The sequence below is a fragment of the Rhinopithecus bieti genome, unplaced genomic scaffold (assembly GCF_001698545.2).
Source record: "Rhinopithecus bieti isolate Rb0 unplaced genomic scaffold, ASM169854v2 scaffold_49381, whole genome shotgun sequence".
Taxonomy (NCBI): Eukaryota; Metazoa; Chordata; class Mammalia; order Primates; family Cercopithecidae; genus Rhinopithecus; species Rhinopithecus bieti.
The window spans coordinates 440,779-448,811 of record NW_016819572.1 but is presented as its reverse complement, the minus strand read 5'-3'; the positions used below and the strand labels follow the sequence as shown (position 1 = coordinate 448,811).

At 42.0% G+C, this 8,033-nt stretch overlaps 1 pseudogene; it reads right to left on the bottom strand.

Annotated features, from left to right (window-relative positions):
- Positions 1 to 893: 893 nt before the first annotated feature.
- Positions 894 to 6,698, bottom strand: LOC108519804 (ankyrin repeat domain-containing protein 33B-like; annotated as a pseudogene).
- Between the last annotated feature and the right edge of the window lie 1,335 nt (positions 6,699 to 8,033).

Sequence of the window (8,033 nt, the reverse complement as noted above, 5' to 3'; positions counted from 1 at the left end):
AGTTTAATTCTAGCAATACATACATATTTATCTCTGGATTGTTTTATACTTCGATGTTAAATGTTTTTCTCCAATATATGACTGCATGGATAAGACTTTTTAAAAGATACAATAAAATCTGATCTCTCTGTCTCACTTGATCATGTGGCTAAACGAGTCAATCCTTCCATCAAATAGAAATATCCAGTATCACTTAATCTGATTAATAAGAACATCCAGTGTGCACATGCACCCACGATGAGAAGACCAAAGCAAACAGCCAAAAAGGAGAGAATCCCATGATTTCTGTGTAAATTCCTACAGATACTATAAATACTTTTTGCTAGAAAGAGTATTTTAAACAAAAAGTCTTCAGGCAAGTGTATTAAAATTGCCTTGGATATGAGGGACCCTATCACTTGCAAAACTTGGCAAATTGGATAAATAGTGATTAAAAATACAAATTACACAGAAAACCCTTTTAATAAATTGTTTTAATTAAATTAATTAATTAATTAAGTAATTTGAGACGGAGTTTCATTTTTGTTCCACATGCCAGAGTGCAATGGCACGATCTCGACTCACCACGACCTCCGCCTCTCGGGTTCAAGAGATTCTTCTGCATCAGCCTCCCGAATAGTTGGGATTACAAGCATGTGCCACCAGGCCCTGTTACTTCTGTATTTTTAGTAGAGAAGGGTTTCTCCACGTTGGTCAGGCTGGTCTCGAATTCCCAATCTCAGGTGATCCACCCGCCTCGTGCTCTTAAAGTGCTGAGATTACAGGCGTGAGCCAGCGCGCCCAGCCGAATAAATTGATCTTTAAAAAAAAATCTTAATTGAGGTTCTTTTAAAAAAAAAATACGGAACGCTTCACGAATTTGCGTGTCATTCTTGCGCAGGGGGCATGCTAATCTTCTCTGTATCGTTCCAATTTTAGTATATGTGCTGCCGAAGCGAGCACTTAATTGAGGTTCTCTAAGGGAGCCTTTTAGGCAACTTGCCCTCTAGGTGTATTGATTGCTAGAGGAGCTGAAGTCAGGCGAATCGATGTGGCTCCTCCATCCCCTCTGCTGGGAGCATCCTAGAGAGACAGCCTGGAAACCCTCGAGGCCCCCAGGTCCAGGGAGCAGCCATGGCGCTCAGTCCCGCGGTCCTACCCTGACCTCAAAGCCCGCGCCAGGCACTCGCGGGCCCTCACTTTCTCTTCTTCCAGGGCGGCGGGATCCTCTCCTGCGCCTTGACGTGGCGCTTCTTATTGGCCTCCTCCGCCTGCCGCTTCTCCTTGGCCTCCTTGTACCTCCACTTGGGGGATCCGCAGGTGGCCGCTGTCCTTGGTGCTGCCCTTCCGCGCCGGCCGCGGGTACTAGAAGGTGGGCGCGGGCACCTTGCTGTCGCCGACCCCGGGCACCACCACGCCAGGCCACACGCTCCTCCGTTGCATGCGCTGCGGAAGCAGGAAGCTGGCCTTCCGCGAGGCGGGCGCGGCGGGGCCCCAGGATCCCGGCAGCGCTGCAGGTCCGAGTCCTGCTCTCAGGGAGCCCTCCCGCGAACCCACGGCCGCCCGGACGAGCCTCCTACGCTGTCCTTGGCCCTCCCCCTCGCCCGCCTCCTGCACCTGCATCCCCTCTCCCCGCGCCGCCAGGATTTCCTGCACCGCCAGCCGCCTCTTCCCCACGCACGGAGTGCTCTCGGGGCACACGGTCTGGCATGCAATAGCCACCGCAGGGCTGTTAGAGGCTTGTGGTCATCCTGACCATCTGATCCAGGGCGCCCCGGTCCTCCGGGCCCCGCACGGAGCGCGGCGTCAGCGCGGACAGCTCCAGTCCGTGAGCATCTGGAGGCGGTTCTTGGAGCTCTAGGGCTTCTGAGCCCTCTCTGGGAGCGGAGGCAGCTCAAGCTGGTACTTTTCCCTGAACCGCTCCCAGCAGGGGCGCTCCAGGAGCCACTGCATGAGGCGGATGTGTAGGTGGTCACTCCAGCGGCAACATCCCATGGCGGGGGCCCTAGCGTGGGCACCCTCCCCTGCTAGCTCAGGGCTTGGTTGCGATCCGTTCGACCCTCCCTGGCGCCTTTCCTCAGGGCGGTGAACCCGAACGCGTTTTTCCTTTCCAGGTCAAGACCCGGGACATAAGTTCAACAAGTAGTTGAATGATGATAGCGTGCCCTAGTTGCTACCAAACGGCCTCTTTAGTAAAACAACGCAGGGAAGTCCTGAACAGATGCTCAGCTGCTTTCCTCATTTTCTTTTTAATTCCATGATGGGTCTGTGTCAGTCTGACAACATCTCTCCTGGGGTATGTGACTCTGCTGGTCTTCAGTGCCTACTGAGAGGGGTCCCTGGCCGTCATCAGGCATGAAAACCTCAAAGCCCTCTGTCCTCATTGTGGGATCCCTGGGCCAGCTGCATCAGCCTCACCAGGAAACCTGTTGATCTGCTCATTCTTGGGCCCCGCTCCAGGCCTATTCAAAGAAAGACTCCAGGGGCAGGGCCTGGTAGTCTGTTTCCACCAGATCTGTGCTAAAACTGAGATAAGCCAGCCCAGGTGATGGTGATGCAGGAAGCGCCAGGCTGAGAGCCAGTGTCCAAGGCAACTGTGCCCATGGGGCAAGCGCAGCTCTTGCCTATGCAGCTGTGATTAGGGCTGTGTTCCCCTCCCTGTCCTACCAGTTGATGTCAATGTGGGGGCACTCAGCTAAGGCCAGAAGGATATATCCACAAAGCCATGGTAGCAGGCGACAATATCGCCGATCCAGCCATTGTGGTCAGTCTCCTGCGCTTCCTTGGCGCTCAGCCCCCGACGCACCAGCGTCCCCAGCAGCCCCATGCCTCCAGGACACTCTCCTCGCCCTCGACGCCATGCTCCTCCTTCTGCTCTAAAGGGTAGAAAGGGTTGTCCGAGGCGATGCTGCGTGTATTAGACGGACTCAAGAAGTCCTGCAACTCTTCATAATAAGCGCGGTCCTCCTCGACCTGCGCTCCCCGGGATGGGGACGGCGGTGACGGGATCATGCAGCGCGCCCCGCCGCCCTCCAGCCCAGTCCCAGTCAGAAGTACCCTGCTGGCGACTGGAGGCGCGGGCAGGGGGCCGGGGCGCCGGCCAAGGGAGTGAGGCGTGGGGCAAGCGCCAACGTCCCTACTTCTCGCTTCTGCGTCCCCAAAGAAGCCATAGCTCCCGCGCTCCAGCCCGGCAGAAAACTGCCTTCTTTTACATTATTAAGTTTGTTTTCATTTTAATTTTTTTGGACATTGATAAAATCACTTTCTGATTTTTGAATAATTTTCAAATTTACCCTTAAAATTTTTTTTACAATTTATTTTAATGCTTTTATTCTTTTGTGAATTATAATTATTGTAATTTCTATCTTCAGTTATTGTGGAAGAATTTTATAAAAGTCTTTTTCACATAATAAAGTCTAATATATGAACTATTATTTATTCTCTCTATCTCAAAAATTAATTTTAATTAAAGTTTTAGAACACTTTATGTTTTGAGACTTTTGTTACTTATGTGACGTTATAACTATTATTCTTCACTCTTCTAGTGAATTTTTAATGTCATTCAAAGGGTACATCTTGATTTACTAATAATTAAACATATTTCTCAAAAATATTCTTATCAGATATTTAGAATTTCACCTTCCACTGGCATGTTAAGTATGTTCTCCTTCCGTTTTAATGCATATTTTCCCTCCAAGGCCCCATGTTATACTCCTTATTCGCCCTCCATTCAGGATGTGATTTTTTTTATTATTATTTATCTTTTGAGACAGAGCCTCACTCAGTCTGTCACCCACACTAGAGTGCAGTGGCATGATCTTGGCTCACTGCAATCTTTGTCTCCCGGATTCAAGTGATTCTCCTGCTTCAGCCTCCTGAGTAGCTGGGATTGTAGGTGTGCACCACCATACCCCATTAATTTTTGTATTTTAAGTAGAAACAAAGTTTTTCCATGTTGGCCAGGCCAGTCTTGAATTCCTGACCTCAAGTGATCTGTCTGCCTAGGCCTCCCAAAATGCTTGGTTTACAAAAACAGCAATTAAATGCTGGAATGATGACTGGGAACTTGTCTAGAGTCTCCAATGATTATTCTCCCTATAATAAGGCAGAAAGCCTTCCTCAGAGTTATTTGGACTGACATCACTCATTGTCCAGACCTGTTAACAGACTCCTGCAACCCAGTGCTGTGAGTCTCAAATGTGCTCCTCCAATAATGTGGTAGAAGGCCTGAGTTTCCCCATCTTTGAATGCCTGGAGGCTTTTAAGGCACACGAATGTATTGATCCTATGAACTTTATGTTTTGTAAAAATCTCAGACTAGGTGAGGTGTTTGGACAAATTAAGATTCAGGGCGATATCCACCATTGAGACAGAAAATCAGTCTAAAAAATTATAACCTCAAAGTCCCGAATGAGAAAAAAAGCTTTCCTTTGACCCTCCTTATAATTGTCTTTTTTATATATAGATGTAAGTACTAAAGGACAAGCTCTGCCTGACGTAGCTGACCTAGATATACACAGATTTATTAGTCGTAGAAGAAACAATTATAATTTTCAGGTAAAATGGCTACATAAAATATTTACTTGCTGTTTTTGAGACAAGTTCTCACTCTGTCACCCAGGCCCAGTGCGATGGCACTATCAGAGCTCACTGCAGCCTCAAAATTCTGGATTCACGCAATCCTCCCAACTCAGCCTCCTGAGTAGCAGGGATAACAGGTGCACACCACCACTCAAGGCTAATTTTCTTTTTATTTGTGGTAGAGATGTTGCCCAGGCTGATCTCAAACTCCTGGCCTCAAGTGATTTTTCTGCCTTGGCCTCCCAAAGCCCTGGGATTATAAGTATGGCCACTATAACCAGCCTTAGATCAATTTTTTTAATACAGATAGCTTCCCAACTAAAAATATTTTATTAGAATTCTCTTAATTCAGCAAAGCAATGTTATTACTGACCCAGTCTTCACTTAGTTTCAGCTTATATGCAAGAACAAAATTGCCTTTATTTTTTAATTTATGCTTTATTTTACATTTTCAAGGTGCACAATATGTTCTTTTGAGAGACATATACATAATGAAAAGATTACTATAATCAAGAAAATTAAATCAATCATATCACTTAGCTGTACTTCTTTTTTATGATAAGAACACCAAATGTCTACTCCCTCAGAATATTTCCCCCCAAAAATACAAGATTATCAAAGGTACCTACAGGTTGTACATCAGACTCATTTATTCTACATAACGGCACCTTTACAACTTTTGCCCTTCATCTACCTACTTTCTTCCCACCAGCCTGACCAATGTGATCACGTTTTTTAATGTATTGAAATTTTAAGAATAGATTTCAAATATGAGTGAGACCATGAAGTATTTTTCTCTGTGTGTCTGTCTTATTTCACTGAAGAAAACTGCCGTTTACATGTCTCCTAAATTGAGTACAGAAATAGAGTGCTAGTCAAGAATGTGTTTCAGTTTTGTTAGATTATTTTTTCCAAGTTATCTTCTTTATCAGTTTTTACTTTGTACTCCAGAAGAATCAAAATTCTTGAATTTAAAAAAAAGTCTGTAACCAGACTATTGATAAATAAGTTCCTTTAGGGATTAAAAACTCAAGAAGTTAAAGATTTCTGGATTAATGATTGACAATGTTCTTAGTGGTCTCTCTTTGATTTCTTTCAATTGTAAGTAAGTCTTGGCAATATTCTAACATAAATTCTGAAAAGTGAAGAGAATAAATGAATTAAATATTTCTAGGAGCATCAACAGAATAAGATTGTCTTGGTTAATGGCTAAGAAAATATGCTAAATAGATACAGACACTTCTTCATCTTCCAAAATCAGAGTCAAAGACTAAATGATCGTAAAGTAGCTACTTCTGTCTCTGCAAAAGTAAATCTGAGCTAAATTAGAAGAACGTCAGGAAAAAACTTTTCCTTGAAAACTAGAAACAAATAATGTAATTAAATTATGAGACACTGACTGTTGCAGAGAGTTTTAACATGAGTAGAAAAGCTCACAAAATATAGGTGAAAATTGAAAAGAAGTGCAGGGTTGGTGCTCTAAGGTGAATAATTTTATCATCTCAGATCCCTTGGAAAAAAGCAGCAAGTCCAAAAGAAGCTGGTGATAGCTTTCTCTCTGCTGACCTCTAATGTGCTGCATGAAATACACGGGGGAGAAGAGAGACAGTTTATTACACAGTCTATGTAGTATAGAGTGAAAGAATAAGAGAACATTTCTGATAAGCATTTTCAAAATTGGGAGAATCATTCCCATTTAAGGTACTAAAATACAAGTAAGATGTTTCTTGCCACATAACCCTCAGCTAGCCAGGCTCTAAAAAGGACAACACTGGACACCTCGACAATGTTAAAAAATAGGGTTTACTCACTCTTGAATACTAAGACCTCTGCTTACTTCTGGCAACACCTTCTCTGTTTTGTTGAGGTTCTGCTTTGTTTCATTGAACAACTCTCTTGGGTTATTTTCAGTTGTGCCAGTGATTTAATTTGTTTTCTGAATCTAATGATAAAAATAAATATTGTTTTGTGTGTAAATAGCATTCCTAGATATATCTTACAACTTGGTGTGCCATCTACCTAATTTTGAACCTATAGGATGGGAATAAAATCATTGTGAAAAACACCAGGTGATTTTCTCAAAGCCAAATATTCTGTCCATCCTACTTTTCTTTCAGCTTTCCTGCTGCATGGGACATGGCAATAAATGGCAGCTCTCTGCACACAGAGATAAAATTCGGTTGTTGAAGATGTCAGTCTTCTTCTTGATCAAATTCTATACTGGTACAAACATGTGAGAGCAATGCACCTTCTGAATCATTCAAATTTGTGCTCTTCATTAGAGCAGATAAGCCAGTGCCCTAGGAGACGTAGCTATTACATTCTATCATAGAATTTTCCAGGCTGTATCATTGGGATTCTTAGTTAAAATTTAAATTAATTTTGTTCTTTATACTGCATAAGAAAGTTTATACCACTTTATGCTTAGTGAGTAATTAAACTTATATGACAGTTTAAATAATGACAGTCTCATTATTCTAAGCCTTGTACCTCTTCACCTTCGTTTTACACAGGAACCTTCCTCTTTCAATGGTTTATATTAAAAAAACCAAGACAACTGAAATCAATCCCATAAAAATTATGCTACAATTATTTTAAACCATAACATAATAGTATTATCTTTGATATGAATCTGAAAATCGATTTATTTCTTATCTTTTGACAGATATTCATTAGTATATTCTATCCTATTTTGTTACATTGTGGAAAAGTATTTTAATGTTAGAATAATATTTGTACATATTAACTCCTCTACTTATCCATTTATTCATCTTATTTATGGTGTACTATATTCTAAAAATTGCACTGGATAATGGTAATATCTTAACAAATAAGACAAAAACTGCCTTTGGCCCCTTGGAATTTTCAATCTGGTAGTAATAAATATAAGAGTTTTCTGAATATTATAATCTGATATAATATACTCAGAGAGAATATAATAACAGCAACCCAGCACTGAAAAACTGTTGCATGAGCTGAAATGTGATTAATAGCTAGGATCTTGAGAAATAATAAAGTCTGTGAGGTCAACTTAACTTGGTCAGACTTAAAAAGAAAATAAGCACTCGTCTTTATTCTTTGTAAGATAAGATATTCACCACTTTATTTTTCTACCCCAGCCTGTTCAAATATACAAGTAAGACAAATGGTTTACAGTGTGTACAAACTCTGAAAACATACTCTCAGAAAAAAAAATTATATAAAAAAATTTATATTGCATGATTTTATTTACCTAAATGCATAAACATAAAAAGTAGATTAAGTGTTGTGAAGGAATGGGGAAGGTGAATGGAGAATAAATGTTAATGGGCATTGGGATTCTTCTGGAAGTGATAAAAGTGCCCAGGCAGTAGAGAGTTCTGATGGCTGCACAAGTGTGATATACTAACATTCTCTGAATTAAATATATTAGAACATGACTTTCACGGTAAGTGAATGAATCTCAACAAACCTTGTACAAAAAAAAAAAAAAA